This window comes from Heterocephalus glaber, unplaced genomic scaffold, assembly GCF_053883595.1.
Source record: "Heterocephalus glaber isolate CG9 unplaced genomic scaffold, H.glaber_assembly_v1.0 deba00001504, whole genome shotgun sequence".
Lineage (NCBI taxonomy): Eukaryota > Metazoa > Chordata > Mammalia > Rodentia > Bathyergidae > Heterocephalus > Heterocephalus glaber.
Window position 1 is genome coordinate 56,220,164 of NW_028258324.1, and position 16,631 is coordinate 56,236,794.

General features: G+C 42.5%; 1 long non-coding RNA gene across 1 annotated transcript; it reads right to left on the reverse strand.

The window, feature by feature from the left end:
- Positions 1-10,370: 10,370 nt before the first annotated feature.
- LOC147825360 (uncharacterized) lies at positions 10,371-16,358 on the reverse strand. The gene is made up of 2 exons (XR_015440986.1): positions 16,105-16,358; positions 10,371-10,843 (listed from the first exon to the last, which is right to left on the reverse strand). It is a non-coding gene; the product is annotated as an uncharacterized LOC147825360 (long non-coding RNA).
- Positions 16,359-16,631: the final 273 nt, after the last annotated feature.

The window sequence follows — 16,631 nt, forward strand, 5'->3', positions numbered from 1 at the left end:
CTGAAGTGCTTTTCTTGTATGAACCAAGTAATTCTGTTTATGACTGAGTAAATGAATTTGGTGTTATAATTAACTCAAAGTTCCTAGAAATGATAAAATTCAACTCATGCCTCAAAATGATGACACCTGAAAAAATTTTTTGATGAGTTATTACCCTAGGGGAAGAAATGCAATAGATAAATGCAATAGATGAAATGCAACAGATGTTTGACTTAAGGAAAGCTAGCTATACATAGGTTTGCAAAAAGTCATTTTAGGAATGTTATAGAACAAGAGCACCACCTTATATCAATAAAAATGACCTTTATTTTGCTATTCACAAGGAGAGGGGGTTTGATTTTTAAGAGTTCATGTTACAGGGAGACATAAGTAATATTGAAACAATTATAGAAGTGATATAATCTTATAAAATATTGGGAATTATGGTTTCAAATCCCAGTTAAGATAATTCTCATTTTTCAGATTACACTATTTCAATTTACCTGCTGTTTCCACAGTTATATGGGGATGGGAGTGAAACCTTAAGGGTTTTTTTTTGACAGAAATAAAATTTTGATGTGGGCCAGGGATTTAGCTCAGTAGCACCAAGCCTTTCTCACATGTGCAAGGCCTGAGTTTGATCCCTGGTACAGGAAAAAAAAAAAAGATTTTGGTGTGATAAATAATGCCTATGGGTAAATGCTCATAAAATTATGTCTTAAAAACAAAATAATCTTGGTATTTATTACAACTGATGACATTTTGCAGCTGTATGATAGTCTTTTTCTTAATTTCACAAAAAGTGAATCATTAGAATACTGTATATTATTGTGATAAATGTTCATATTACCTTAGTTTAGACTCTTATTACATCTTTCCTAAATCATTCAGCCTTTTCTCTCTCTTCATTCTAACCTATTCTCTATAATGATGCAGACAAACGTTCAAAATAAGTATAAATTACTTTTAAAATAAGTATTTAAGACAGAATAAACTTTTCTCCATTAGCAAGAGGATAAAAATCCACATTTTTTTCCCAGGGCAAGTAAAGTTTTTCACTATTTTTTCTTGCCAGTTTATTTTCCCACCAGCCCCCCAAGTATAATCCATAATTATGCAGGGGATTTCAGATCCCTGCATGTGCCCCATTGGGTCCCACCTTCATGCTCTGGGCTTGGCATCCATGTGCAATGCTCTCCCTTTCTCCTCCTTCCTGTGCTATGGAATCCACACATATGCTTCTGGCCTTGGCTTAAGTGTCAGCTTCACTGTGAAGATTTTGCTATTCTTTGTGGTTTGTTACTAATCACAGAGTGTTATGGCTTGTGTTTCGATGTCTCTCCAAGGCCTCATGTGGTCACAGGTGGGGCTTTTTCAGAGGTGGCTGGATCTATCATATATGACACTGGAACTGATTCACAGTGCAATGCTAGGCTCAAGGGCACTAGGCTTAAGGGTGTGAGTGCTACCCATCCTAGGTTGTCTGAATAAAATAAAAGGGGCAGAAAGACACTGTTAAGGTCCCTTGCTTGTTTTTCTACCTTTTGTCCACCATCAACTGTTCCTCCTCTGCAATTCTTGTCTGCCATGCCACCCTGCCTTGGAGCCAACCAATGATGGACTGAAACCTCTACAAACTGTAAGCTAAATAAACTTTTCCCTCCTTTATCTTTGGGGTCGCATATTTTGTCTCAGCAACAAGAAAAGGAACTAAGACACAGAATGACTTTATGTCCTGATAATCAGGGTCATCTTGCAAGAGTATAATTCTTTTTTTTTTTTTTATTAAATTCTTTATTGGTACATTGTAGGTATACAACACAATTACATTTCTCATTGGGAATTGTACCTTTACATAATGCATCTTGGTTCTTATTGTTTCCCCATTCCTAGCCCTCCCTTCACCCCCTCCACCCTTCCCTGTTTACAAAGACTTTATTTCCATTTTTTCCATTTCTCATCATTTTTCCTTTCCCTTCTTTCCTTTCCCCTGCCCCTCCCACCACCCCTACCACTTTGGACCTTTGCTTCCTATTTTACATTATCCATTATTCATTCTAATCATTGGTACATTTTAGGTATACACTATAATGACATTTATCATTGGAAATTTACACCTTTACATAATCTCTCTTGGTTCTTATTTTTCACCCTTGCCCAGCCCTCCCTTCAACCCCTCCAGTCCTCCCTATTTACAAAGATTTTGTTCCTATTTTTCCATTTTCTCCTATTAATCCCATTCCCTTCTATCCTTTCCTCTAACCCTCCCACTTCCTTCACCTTTGCCCCTTTTCTTCCTATTTCACATTACCTATTATACATTTAGTCCTTATTTACACTTTCAGTTTCTCACACCAGAGAAACTATTTGGTATTTATACATGTGTGCCCTATTTATTTCACTTAAGAATATTGCCTCAATGTGCATCCACTTAGCTATAAATGTCTCTAATTTCTCTCTCTTTTCTTTTTTTTGGTACCAGGGATCGAACTCCAGTTCTTGCGCTTGCACAGCAGGCAGCAAAACCACTGAGCTAAATCCCCGGCCCAAATTTCTCATTTTTTATGGCTGAGTCATACTCCATTTTATAAAAAAACCACATTTTCTTTATCCAGTCTCCAGTTGATGGGCATTTGGGCTGTTTCTAAGTTTTAGCTATCACAAACTGTGCTGCTATGAACATGGGTGCACATATATCACTGTGGTATGATTCTTTTAATTTTTTGGGGAAGATCCCCAGCAGTGGAACAGTGGGGTCAAAAGGGACTTCCAGTCCTAGTTCTTTGAGGTATCTCCATACTGATTTCCACAGTGGTTGCATCAGTCTACACTCCCACCAGCAGTGGAGCAGGGTTCCTCTTTCCCCACAGCCCCGCCAGCATTTGTTGTTGGTTGATTTCATGATAGCAGCCATTCTTTCTGGAGTGAAGTGGAATCTCAGCATTGTTTTCATTTGCATCTCTTGAATGACCAGTGATGTTGAACATTTTTTCATGTATTTATTTGCTATTTCTACTTCTTTGTCTGAGAAATGTCTGTTCATTTCAGATGCCCATTTTTGGATTGGGTCTTTCGATTCGAGAGGTCTGATCTTTTTAAGTTCTTTATAGATTTGAGATAGTAGACCTTTTTCTGAGGAAGAGCAGGTGAAGATTGTTTCCCACATTGTGGGTTGTCTCTTGACACTGCTGGTGGTTTCTCTTGCTGTGCAGAATCCTTTTAATAAGAAGAGATCCCACTTGTTGATTGTTTGTGCTAGTTCACGGGCAACTGAGGTTTTGTTCATAAAATCTTTTCCTACACCAATGTCTTCAAGGGTTCTACCTAACCTCTGTTCCAACTGATTCCGAGATTCTATTTTAATATTTAGATCTTTAATCCATTTTGATTTTAGTTTAGTGCATGGTGAGAGATACAGGTCTAGTTTTAATCTTTGGCAAGTTGAAGCCCAATTTTTCCAGCACCATTTATTAAAGAGGCTATCTTTCCTCCAGTGAGGGTGTTTGGCTCCTTTATCAAAGATGAGATGGCTGAGTGTGTCTGGCGTTGTTTCTGCATCTTCTAATCTGTTCCACTGGTCCTCAAGCCTGTTTCTTTTCCAGTACCATGCTGTTTTTATCACAGTAGCTTTGTAGTAGAGTTGCAGGTTGGGGATTGTGATACCCCCGGCCATGTCTGTGTTACCTAGAATTGCTTTTGCTATTCTGGGTCTCTTCTTGTTCCAAATGAAGTTTTGGATTGTTTTCTCAAGGTCCATGAAGTATGCTGCTGGGATCTCAATTGGAATTGCATTAAATCTATATAGCAGTTTTGGAAGTATGGCCATTTTCACTATATTAATCCTTCCTACCCAGGAGCAGGGGATGTCTGTCCATTTTCTGATATCATCTTCAATCTCTCTTTTCAGAGTGCCATAGATTTCAGAGAAGAGGTCTTTGATTTCGTTTGTTAGGTTGATTCCTAGGAATTTCAGTTTTTTGGATGCTATTGTGAAAGGAATTATTTGCCCTATTTCTCTCTCAGTGAGTCTGTCATTGGTGTAGAGGAAAGCTATTGATTTTTGTGTGTTGACCTTGTAACCAGATACTTGACTGAATTTGGTTATGAAGTCTAGAAGACTTTTGCTGGAGTTCTTGGGGTCTTCTATATAGAGTATCATGTCATCTGTAAATAATGACAATTTGACTTCTTCATTTCCTATCTTTATTCCTTTTATTTCTTTCTCTTGTCTAATTGCTGTGGCTAATGTTTCCAGAACTATATTGAACAAGAGTGGTGATAGTGGATATTCTTGTCTTGTTCCTGATTTTAGTGTGAAGGATTTCAGTTTTTGCCCATTTAGTATGATATTGGCTGTTGGTTTTTCATAGATGGTTTCTATCAGTTTGAGGTAGAGACCATCTATTCCAATTTTTTGTAGGGTTTTTATCATAAATGCATGTTGGATTTTGTCAAATGCTTTTTCTGCGTCTATGCAGATAATCATATGGTTTTTGTCCTTGGCTCTATTGATATCGTGTATTACATTGATTGATTTTTGTATATTGAACCATCCCTGCATCCTTGGGGTGAATCCCACTTGATCAGTGTGTATGATCTTCTTGATGATCTTCTGCATTCTGTTTGCCAGTATCTTATTAAGGATTTTTGAATCTATGTTCATTAGTGAGATTTTTCAGTTGGGTCTTTCTCTGCTTTGGGGATCAAGGTGATGCTTGCTTCCAGGAATGAATTTGGGAGTATTGCTTCCCTTTCAATTTCATTAAAGAGTTTAAACAGTAGTGGCAGCAGTTCCTCTCTAAATGTCTTGTAGAATTCAGCAGTGAAGCCATCAGGGCCCGGGCTTTTCTTAGGTGATAAGTTTTTAATTACATTTTCAATTTCATTGATTGATATTGGGTTGTTCAGGATTTTTAGGTCTTCTTCGTTCAACTTTGGTAATTCTTATGTATCTAGGAATCTGTCCATTTCTTCTGTGTTGTCCATCTTATTGGTGTATAGGTTCTGGAAGTAGATATTGATGATCCTCTGGATTTCTGCTGGGTCTGTTGTCATTTCACCCTTTTCATTCCTAATTGCATGGATTTGGGCCTTTTCTTTCCTTTTTCTGACAAGGTTGGTTAAAGTTTTGTCAATTTTGTTGATTCTTTCAATGAACCAACTTTTGGCTTCATTGATTTTTTGTGTCATTCTCTTAGTCTCCATTGCATTGATTTCTCCTCTGATCTTTAGAATTTCCTCCCTTGTATGAGCTTTGGGGTTGTCCTGCTCTTCTTTTTCTTGAAGCTTGAGGTTCAGCATCAAGTTGTTTAATTGGGCTCGTTCTGTTTTCCTAATATGCATATTCACTGCTATGAATTTCCCTCGTGAGACTGCTTTCATTGTGTCCCATAGATTCTGATATGTTGTATTGTCCTTGTCATTTAATGGAAGGAACTGTCTGATTTCTTCTTTAATTTCCTCTGTGACTCATTGGTTATTCAGAAGTGTGTTGTTCAATTTCCACATGTTTATGAAATTTTTTGAGTTTCTTTTACTATGGATCTCCAATTTCATCACACTATGGCCTCATAAAATACAGGGGATAACTTCAATTCCTTTGCACTACTTAAACATGTTCTATGTGTGAGTATGTTGTCTATTTTGGAGAATGACCCATGTGCAGCTGACAAGAATGTGTATTCTGATTTTGTGGGGTGGAAGACTCTGTAAACATCTGTTAAGTTCATTTGTTCAAGAGTTTGATTGAGTTCTATTATATCATTACTTATTTTTAGTCTAGTTGATCTATCTATTTGTGACAGTGGGGTGTTGAGGTCCCCCACTACAATTGTATTAGTGCATATATGACTCTTCATGTCCGTTAGTATTTGTTTTATATAGTTGGGTGCACTAGTGTTTGGTGCATAGATATTTATGATTGTCATCTCTTCCTCTTGGATTCTTCTCTTTACAAGGATGTAGTGTCCTTCTTCATCTCTCTTCATCAGTGTTGGTTTGAAATTTTCTTGATCTGCCAAGAGGATAGGTACTCCTGCTTTTTTTTTGGGTTCCTGTCACATGTAGTATTGTTTTCTACCCTTTAACTTTCAGTCTATGAGTTTCCTTTTGAATGAAGTGTGTTTCTTGTATGCAGCATATTGTTGGATTTTGCTTCTTGACCCATTCTGCCAGTCTATTTCTTTTGATTGGTGAATTGGGACCACTAACATTGATGGTTATAACTGATACATATTGACTTGTCATTGCCATGACTTTTTCTTTTTGTTGGGTTCTCCCCCTTTACCTTTAATTTCTTGCCATGTCAGATGGGTTCATTCTGCTTTGCTTCCTGGGCTTGTGATCCTCAATGTCTGTTCCTAGGATATCGTGTAAAATTCTTTGGAGTGCTGGTTTGGTATTCACGAAGTTCCTAAGGTGCTCTTTGTCATGAAAGTATCTTATTTCTCCATCCATTTTGAAAGATAGTTTTGCAGGGTACATCAATCTGGGTTGGAGGCTGTTTTCTTTTAGGGCTTGGAATATGTCACTCCAAGCTCTTCTTGCCTTGATGGTTTGTGTTGAGAAGTCTGCTGTGATTCTGATGGGCTTTCCTTTGTATGTGATTTGTTTCTTTTCTCTAACTGCTTGGAGAACTTTGTTCTTCTGTTGTGTTTCTGGAATCTTAACAATTCTATGCCTATGTGTAGATTTTTTTCGATCAAGGCTATTTGGAGTCCTATATGCCTCACTATCTGTATGTCAAGCTCTTTTCCCCTGCTTGGGAAGTTTTCTGCCATTATTTCTGTGAAGAGATCTTTTATGTCATCTGCACTCTCTCCTGTTTCTTCATTGACTCCAATCAGTCTTATGTTATTCTTCTTTGCATCATCTAGCAGCTGCTGGATTGAGTTCTCATTTTCCCTTATAATTTTGAAGTAATTTTTCTTTTCCTGGTCACTAATTGCAATCTTATCTTCTATATCTGAAATTCTGTCCTCACATTGGCTCATTCTGCTGTGTAGACTTTCAATGGAGTTTTTCATGTCCTGGAAATCTATTTGCATCTGTTTTATGGATTGCATTTGTTTCCTATGTTGGGATTCCATCATGTTCCTCAGCTCCTCTCTAGATTTATTAATCATGTCTTGCACTAGGGGTACAATTTCTCCTGTTATCTGAGAAATTATTTCTGATTTCATTTTTTCCAGGTCCCCTTTTGTTGCCAGTTCAGTGGGTCCAGGTGGTTGAGTATCAGAGTGTTCCATCTCTTTTCCCTTTGGGGTTGCTGTAGGTGATCTGGAGACTTATTTATGTGTTTTCTCATTTTGACTGGGGCGGAGGGCTGTTGTTGCCTGCCCGGATTACCTCCTCTGAGCTGGGAGAGGTGGGACAGGGGCCAGGAGCAGAGGTAAGGATGGTGGCCCAAAAGCCCTTTCCTGTGGGCTGGGAGCAGCGGGAGGGATGGTGGCCAGGAAGCCCCTTCCTCTGGACCAGGAGCAGTGGGATGGCAGCTCAGAAGCCCCTACCTCTGGGCTGGGAGCAGCGGGACTCAGTACCGTGGTCTGGTGGTCTGGTGGTCTGGTGTCCTCTGCGTTTTTGTAGTGTGGAACCAGATGGTGCCTGTCTGCACTGGGGTGATTCGGCATCTTCCGCATGACTCAGGACCTCTGTAGGGCATGCACAGACCTGCCTGGATGCAGCGGGCTGAGGAGTATAATTCTTTACAAATCTTCCTCTTCCACCAGGCTGGGGAGGTCCTCGCGAGCAGAGATTGCTCTTAAACTCCACTGTTTCCTCTGTGCTGTGTGTAACGCCTGGCACACATTGAGTGGTTACTAAATTCTTTTTGAATGTGTAAACTTCTTTAATGACAGGATGTACTATTTTACAAAGTGATGAACTTTTCAGTGAGTAAATACTGTATTCAAGAAACATGTTAATGTTACCAAAGAAAAGACAATTAAAGGTTTTTATCAATTTTGAAAAATAAGAGATTTAGCATTCAAAACCAATGAAGTATTTTAAGCCCCCAAATAAACTTATTTCTAGGCATATAGTATTAACTATATTGAGAATTTAGGAGAATAGAGCTGAAAAGTGATGTTGGAAATCATCTGGATCCTGGATTATTCAATTCCTTTTTCAGATGAAGAGCATGAGGCCTGGACAAGTTAAGGAAAAATGTGATCAAGGCCTCAGCTCAGAAGATCTGGAATCCCAGGGCTTTTTGTTTCTAGGACAGGAACATGAGAACCATCTGACCCAGCCTATTGGATGCCCCTGAAAACAAAGACAAGGCTGGGAAGGTCTATGCCAGTGCTGAAGGGGTGGTTCCCACACAAGGTCTCAAGTAGAAAAGCTTTTGAGATGGGCTGGGTGGAAATTTGATAGATTCTCTGTTGTAAATGGATTTTCTGACACTTAATACTAGCAAGGGGATCAATGTAGCTGGGTAAATGGGAATATAGCTCAAGCTTTGGAATCCCTCAGGCTTTGAGAAGAAAATAAATCAGCATAAATAGCAGTGGGCAATTATGATTAATACACAAATACCTTTAATGAATAAAATTTCAAATGATAAATAATCCAAGAGGAAACAAGGGCAAAACATGAACAGAAAATTCATGAAATAAAGAAGTATAGATGGTCAGTACATATTTATGACAAAGAAGGTAGCAAATACAGTAATAAAAAATGATTAAACATAGGGACATCAGTATCACCAAATTGAAAAAGGTTTTACTTTTTATTTTTTTATTAGTCCATGTTTGCAGTACATAATGTTTACATTCCTTGTGTGGAGTTGGTACATTCACATAGCGTCTTAATTCCTTTTTTCATTTCCTACCTCTCCCTCCCTCCATTTTTGGATCCCCTTCCCATATGAGAAAGATCTATCTCCCTACTTTCTATTATCTATCTTTTATTTTGCTCTTTATTTATAATTTGGATTTCTCATATAAGAAAAACCATGCAATATTTAAGCTTCTATGTCTGATTTAGTTCAAAATTTAAAAGAAGGTCATTTTAGAGGAAGTGCTTGAAATCCACCCTATCTTACATTGCAGGAGGTATTTTTGTCCCGGCCCGCGGGTAAGTCAACGGAGACCCTAGAGGGGGAGCGAGGATGAGAGGGGACAGGGGACACGAGAGATGGAGACAAGACAGGTTTCTGATCAAGTCTCATTTATTGCAGAAGCTGTTACAACATATATACCATAGGGCTAGAGGGGAGGAGCAAGAGGAGGGTACTGGGGCTACTTCCTTGTTGCCGGGTAGATTTGCAGCAGGCCCGGATATGTCCGTAAAAGGCACTCAAGAGTTCTAGCGGGGGGGCAAGGCCCACCACAGGTCCTCCCTTTAAAATTATAATTTTAGAAAGGCGTCAGGAGAGCCAAGCCTGCGGGGGCTGAGCCTGTCTTGGGTCAGAGCAACACACGTGTCTGCACCGTGCACCTTACCCGTCATCGGTTAACCAGAGAATCAAGGCTCTGGCACCTGTCTTAGGCGGCACACGAGGGCTCTCTCATTGCATGGCACGCTTGCTCAGTTGCCCGTCATTGGCTTGCCAGCCCACTCACCAGGTGGGGCGAGAACACTTCGCCACGGCAAGGACCTAATCGATGGTCCGACATTCGTCCTGGTCAGCCATTGCCAATCTATTATAGTAGACCTGTATGGGCGCTGTTTTTATTGCCTCTATCTGGGCTCTAAGAAAGGCCATGATTTTGTTATAAAGTACGGGCCCTAAAGAAATGAGCAAGAGTAGACCCAATAAGGGTCCCAGCAAAGGGAGGAGATAAGGGAGGAAACCATTGAGGCCAGTCCAGAGGGGATTTTGAGTGAATTTTTGTCGTCATCTGTTTAAATCTTCCTGAAGTTCGCGAATTTTTCCCCTGACGATCCCAGATTTGTTGGCATAAAAACAGCAATGTTCATTTAAGGCTAGACTGTGAATAAGAGAGTTAAGCTACCCTGATTAAGCTTTTGAAGATAACCAATGTGGACATGCTACAATAACATATTCAGAACTTAACCAATATGAACGTTTTGTAACAACATATTTAGTGCTTAAATATCAAGGACAACCAATACAATCAATTTATAACATATTTAGATAATATTCATTGTGATATGTCTCCCATAAGATTATATAATATAAAATTTACTAGGGGGTCCCTTTAATGAATTAAGACCAGAATAATCATTTTCTGGGTGGCCACTTCTATATTCATCAAAGGGAGTTCCCATCTATAATCGTTTTGACAAACAATTAAGAATATATATCTTTTTATTTTATAACTGTTAATTGTAATTTGATTGTTGCGTGTGGGTAACAATGCACGTCACTTTCATAAAATAAATTTCAGTGGTACTTTGATCAATTAACACAACCTGGGAAGAAAAGCATGTCTTTAGTTTAATAATATTATCTATAAGTCAATTTAACAATAGGCGAATATCCTTTGAAGAGGAAGGAACATATTGAGCTCAACTGTACAAACACAAACAACAGACAATAGACAAACATATAAGACAGTGTATAAAATTAGGGTGCACCCAAATATAACTAGCCAAATTGAATTATACTATACTCTTGATGATTATTAGATTGTAATTGTAGGCGCCATTGTTAACTGGTTAAGATTGGACAACGTCAGGTCATCGGCATCATCAGCACACCTATCAACTTGTTTTACTAGGCGTTCTGGGAGCCACCTGGCTGACTTCATTTCCTTGGAGTAAATACACACCGATCCTCGGCCCCAGATAAGTACAGGATCCGGCCCGTGCCATGAGTGGTCCAGGGGGTCTTTCCACATCACCGAGGCAAATTGTCGTTGCGTCTCTGGTTGCCAGAAACGATTGGCTGCAGATAAACCTTTGGCATCCAAATTTAAGAAGTTAAGAATAAATAGTGCATGTGATATCAGATTTCTAGGAGACCCCTTAGTAGGATACCATTCCCCCTTTTTTATTTTGTCTAAAGTAATTTTAAGTGTGAGATTAGCCCTTTCTATAATGCCTTGTCCCTGTGGATTATATGGGATTCCCGTTATATGTGTTATTGTAAATTGTTTGTAAAATTTGGAGAAGCCAGAGCTGATATAGCCAGGACCATTATCTGTTTTAATTTGTTGTGGGCAGCCAAGCACTGAGAAGGCAGTGAGGAGATGAGCAATGACGTGTTTAGTAGCTTCCCCAGACTGCAGGGTGGCAAATATGAATCCACTATATGTATTAATGTTGACATGTATATATTTAAGATTTCCAAATTTAGGGTAATGTGTGATGTCCATTTGCCATAGGGCATTTGGAATCAAGCCACGAGGATTAACTCCCAGATGAGGTGTAGGAAGGTGCAGAGTGCACGTAGGGCAGGCCTTAACAATTTGTCTAGCTTGTTCTCTAGTAAGCTTATACATAAGGCGAAGCGTGTGAGCATTAAGATGATGGAATTGGTGTGCCTTCTGTGCTTGGTCAATCGGACTGGGGGCATCAGTATTTATTGAATAGGCAAAAGCCTGAGGTCTTGTGGCTAGGTCTGCTAAGCGGTTGCCCTCTGCAAGTGGGCCGGGTAGGTTAGAGTGGGCGCGAAGGTGCCCAATGAAAAAGGATTTGGATCGTTTTCTGATTAGATCTTGTAATTGGAGGAAAAGACCACCAGTCTGAGAGGCAAGTTTGATCAGTCCACATGTTTCTAATAAGGGAACAGATTGGGCAATGTAAGCACTGTCAGTAAAGAGATTAAAAGCTCGGGCAGGAAATGCGGTAAAGACCGCTATGACTGCCTGGAGCTCGGTTAACTGGGCCGAAGAGTGGGCGGTTCGGAACTGGACAATGTTATCATCCCACACATAGGCAGCCATTCCAGTGGAAGAACCGTCTGTAAAAACGGGTAGAGCCTCTGGCAGAGGAAAGCAAGAAGTGATCTTCGGGAAAATGAAGTCATGTCTGTTGGCAAAGTCAATAAGTTTGCTGGGAGGATAGTGGTTGTCCAATAACCCTGAATAAGAAGCAAGAGCAATTGGCCAGGAATCGGTGGTTTGTATAAGCCAATCGACCTGGTCCTTAGGGTAGGGTTGGATAATGACATCAGGTTCTTTTCCAAAGTACATCTTTCCATGGTCTCTGCCCAAGATAACTAGGTCTGCAACTGCAACATAATAGGGGTAAAAGACCCGCTTAGGGGAAACTGGGAGATGAACCCACAAAAGGGGAGCGGTTTGCCAAAAGACAGCAGTGGGAGAGAGGGAGGTTTTGCAGATGATATACTGTAAAGGAGAGTTATAATCCATAAAAGTAATTGTTTGATTTTGAATGGCTTGTTCCACTGTACTGATGGCTTTGCGCCCCTCGGCAGTGAGCTGTCGAGGTGAAGTAGGGTGGTTATCACCTTGTAGGGTATCATAGAGAGGCTTCAGGTCATGTTTAGTGAGCTTTAAATAGGGCATAAGCCAATTAATGTCTCCTAGCAATTTTTGGAAGTCATTTAAAGTCTTAAGACCGTCCAGCCGCAAGGTAAGCTTTTGGGAGGAAATGTGACATCCCTTCATCTGAAATCCGAGGTAGTTATAAGGGTCTTTTAGTTGAACCTTATCAGGGGCAATCTGGAGGCCATGAGATTCAAGTGCCCGTCGAAGGTCAGCATAACAAGCTAAAACCTCACTTCCTAATTGCCCCGCTACAAGGATATCATCCATGTAATGGATAATATACATTTGAGGCCAATTGTCTCGGGTGGATTGGAGTGCCGCGGCTACAAATGACTGGCACAGGGTGGGACTATTGGCCATGCCTTGGGGCAGAACCAGCCACTGAAAGCGCTGCATTGGGGTACAGAAATTGGTCGCTGGAAGGCTAAATGCGAAGCGTTTTTGATCAGCAGGATGTAAGGGAATGGTGAAAAAGCAATCCTTTAAATTAATAATAGTCTTGTAATACCCAAGGGGAATGGCTACCGGCGAAGGGAGACCAGGTTGTAAAGCTCCCATGAGTACCATGGTTTTATTAACTGCTCTAAGATCTTGTAAGAGTCTCCATTTTTCCGACCGTTTTTTAATGACAAAAATGGGAGTATTCCAAGGGGAGTGGCTAGGAATAATATGGCCAGCATGAAGCTGTTCCTGCACCAACTGTTGAGCTGCTGACAATTTCTCCTTAGAGAGGGGCCACTGATCGACCCACACTGGATCATCTGAGAGCCAGGTAATCTTTTCAGCATGGGCCGCAGGAGTGTCAATGGCCCCTATGGAAAATGGCCTAGCCCTGCCCGAGGGGGCCGAGGGACAGGCTCAATGGGGTGAGTAAGGTTTGTAGGGTGTTTCCCCAGTCCCGTTCCTGGAATGTACCCATTTTTAAACATCTGCATAGTGACAATTTCATTGGGGCTGGAAATAATTATCCCCATTTGTGATAGTAAGTCTCTTCCCCATAGATTAATAGGTAACCCTGAAATGATATAAGGTTGAATGGTGCCCTGATTACCATCTTGGTCTCTCCAGGTCAGATCTTTGGCACTTTGTTTAGGATTTTCACTCTGACCTATACCCCCGAGATGGGTGAGGGTGTCTTTTAATGGCCATGCCTGAGGCCAATCCTCTCCCTTTATGATAGTTACATCGGCACCAGTGTCAACCAGCCCAGAAAATTGTCTCCCATCTAACCACAAGGTCACGAGAGGCTTTTGTGCTGAAAGTATCTCTGACCAGTAAACATCAGATGAGCCGAATCCCTGGCTGCCTCGGGCGTTGTTTAGAGCCTTATTAGAGGTAGAGAGAAGGGGAAGGAGTAGCAATTGAGCAAATCTTTGGCCTGATTGAATGGTATTAATAACTTTGGGAGAAGAAACCATAACTTTAATTTCCCCAGAGTAGTCATTATCTATCACTCCTGGGTAAACCAACAGCCCATTTATGGTACTACTGCTTCGGCCTATTACGAGGCCAAAAGTCTCTCTAGGTAAGGGTCCAAAGACTCCTGTGGCGAGGGCCTGGACTCCCATTTCTGGGGTCAATACTGTGTGGGTGGTGGCACTGAGGTCCAATCCGGCACTTCCTTTTGTGGCTCTGATGAGGTCTGAAATGGATTGCTGTTTATTGGAGCAAAATTGAGCGCCCCGTAAATTTGTTTGGAGTTGGGGGCCTGGGGCTGGCCCCCTTTCCCATTTCCCGAATTCGAATCCTTAAGAGGGGGAAGGGGTCGGCCCTGGGCATCAGTTTTGGATCGGCACTCACTCGCCCAATGCCTCCCCCGATTACATCGGGGGCAGGGCCCGGGGGGCGGAGCATTGGGGCCCTGCATTTTAGTGGTCGGGCATTCTCTAGCAAAATGGCCGGTGGCCCCACACCGGAAACACTTATTGCCGACGTGGCGTTGCAAAAATTGTTTGACTGTGAAGCCTTGCATGGCGGCCGCCATGGCAAGGCCCTGTTGGTAGGCGGCCCCAATCTCAGAACAAAGGCGAATGTAGCCGGAAAGGTCAGTTTTCTTTTTATAGGGGCGGATAGCGGCCTGACAGGCGGCATTGGCGTTCTCAAAAGCAAGCTGTTTAACAAAATCTGTCCCTGTCTCCGCGCTCCCAAAAATCCGGCCTGCCGCCGTGAGAAGGCGGTGGACAAAGTCCGCAAATGGCTCGTCTGGGCCCTGCCGAATGTTAGTGAGGGAGGCACTCACGTCTCCTTTGGAGGGGAGCTTTTTCCAGGCCCTAGTGGCGGCGGTCTGAATCTGGGCATATAACCCCGCATCAAATTGTATTTGTTGGTCGTTGGCGGCGTAGGCCCCCTCCCCAAGGAGCATGTCAAGCACCCATCCATTCCCCGCCTGAGCATTGCGCCTAGCAGTTTCTCGGCAATTTTTAACATATTTAGATTTCCATAATAAATAATCACCTCCTGTAAGGGTGGCGCGGGCCAGAGTCTGCCAATCAATTGGGGTGAGCCAATTTTCTGCCACCGATTCTAAAATAGCCATGGTGTAAGGTGCACTGGCCCCATATTGAGCTGCAGCCGTTTTAAATTTTTTAATGACCTTAAAATCAAAACCACTGTGGTGTCTTCACGCCTGTCTCTGTGCGTCAGTAGTTTTAGTTACGGGAAAGGCTTCCGCATTTTTAAGTTTCAGGGATACTCCCGACCCGGATGGCACCCTAGGGGCCGCCCCTCTAACGGGGGGTCGTGGCTTAAGTTTGTCTTCTCTACGGACATTTTTATGGGCTTTGCCTGTTCTTAAGCCTTCAAGCTGGGTAATAAGTTCTTGGTGTTCCTTTTCTAACCTTATCTGTTCTTTTAGAAATTCTATTTTGTCCCGGAGTTCCTTTTGGGGATCAACAACAGGACATGCCAGAGTGGGAGTGTCGGGGCCTGAAGAGATATAAGGAGGGGGATATCCGGAGTCGCCCCACAATGCTCCCCCCGCGGGCTCCTCCGACCCGGAGCCCTCTTGGGGCGGATCTGGGGGCGGAGGCGGGCCACGATAGGCTTGAAGGGAGGGATATAGGGGCGGAACCTTCCGCGAGGGTGGGGCTGTCCTAGAGGCGGTGGCGGAAAGCAAGGAAGCAGGGGTTCGGCGAGGCCCTGCCCTACAGGGCTTGGCAGGGTTCGTGGCCGTTTGGGGTTGGTCCGAAGGGACGTCATGTCCGTCGGGGACGGGATCGTCGTCACTGTCAAAGGACATCAAGTCCTCTTCTTTGTCTGACAAAGAAGTCGTGGTCTCAACGGGCCTGGGCCCCAGCGCCATATTGGCCCGGGAGACTGCGTCAGAATCACTGGCGGGTGTCAGCCCCTTACCATCTCGGAGAGCTACCTCCCCAGCCTGTATAGCCTGCGCCACCAGTGGATCCCTCGCTTTATGAGAAATAATATCATTAATCAAATTCCAATATGAGAACGCCGCAATAGGGACCTTCCCGGGTCCGCAAGTGGCATAATAATCCTGGAGAGCTTCCCCCACCTTTTTCCATCTCTGTTCGTCAATGGTTCCCTCAGCAGGGAACCAGGGACAGAGATCTTTAATATAATCAAAAAATCTTAACAACTGTTTGACTGTAACCTTTACCCCTCGTGCCTGTAATGTCTTCTTGAGACCTTGCACAAACAATTCGTGCTGACTAATGCCCTGTCCCATAATCGCTGCTCAACTTACCGAGGTGCAAAAAGACGGCAGGTCCACGTCAATTGCAAGCCTCTCCCGTGTCGAGTGTGCTCTTTGTTCCTCAATCTTAATCTTAGGGCCCCTGAGCAGCGTCCTTCACTGGATCCCCCGTTCTCTGGCCGCACGTTGGGCGCCACTTGTCCCGGCCCGCGGGTAAGTCAACGGAGACCCTAGAGGGGGAGCGAGGATGAGAGGGGACAGGGGACACGAGAGATGGAGACAAGACAGGTTTCTGATCAAGTCTCATTTATTGCAGAAGCTGTTACAACATATATACCATAGGGCTAGAGGGGAGGAGCAAGAGGAGGGTACTGGGGCTACTTCCTTGTTGCCGGGTAGATTTGCAGCAGGCCCGGATATGTCCGTAAAAGGCACTCAAGAGTTCTAGCGGGGGGGCAAGGCCCACCACAATTTTCATTAGTACAGCCTTGCTGGAGGATGGTTAAGATCAAGAGCATCAACAATGTTTATACATAGTGACTAAGTATTTCTATTTTAAGAATTGTTAAATAATCGTA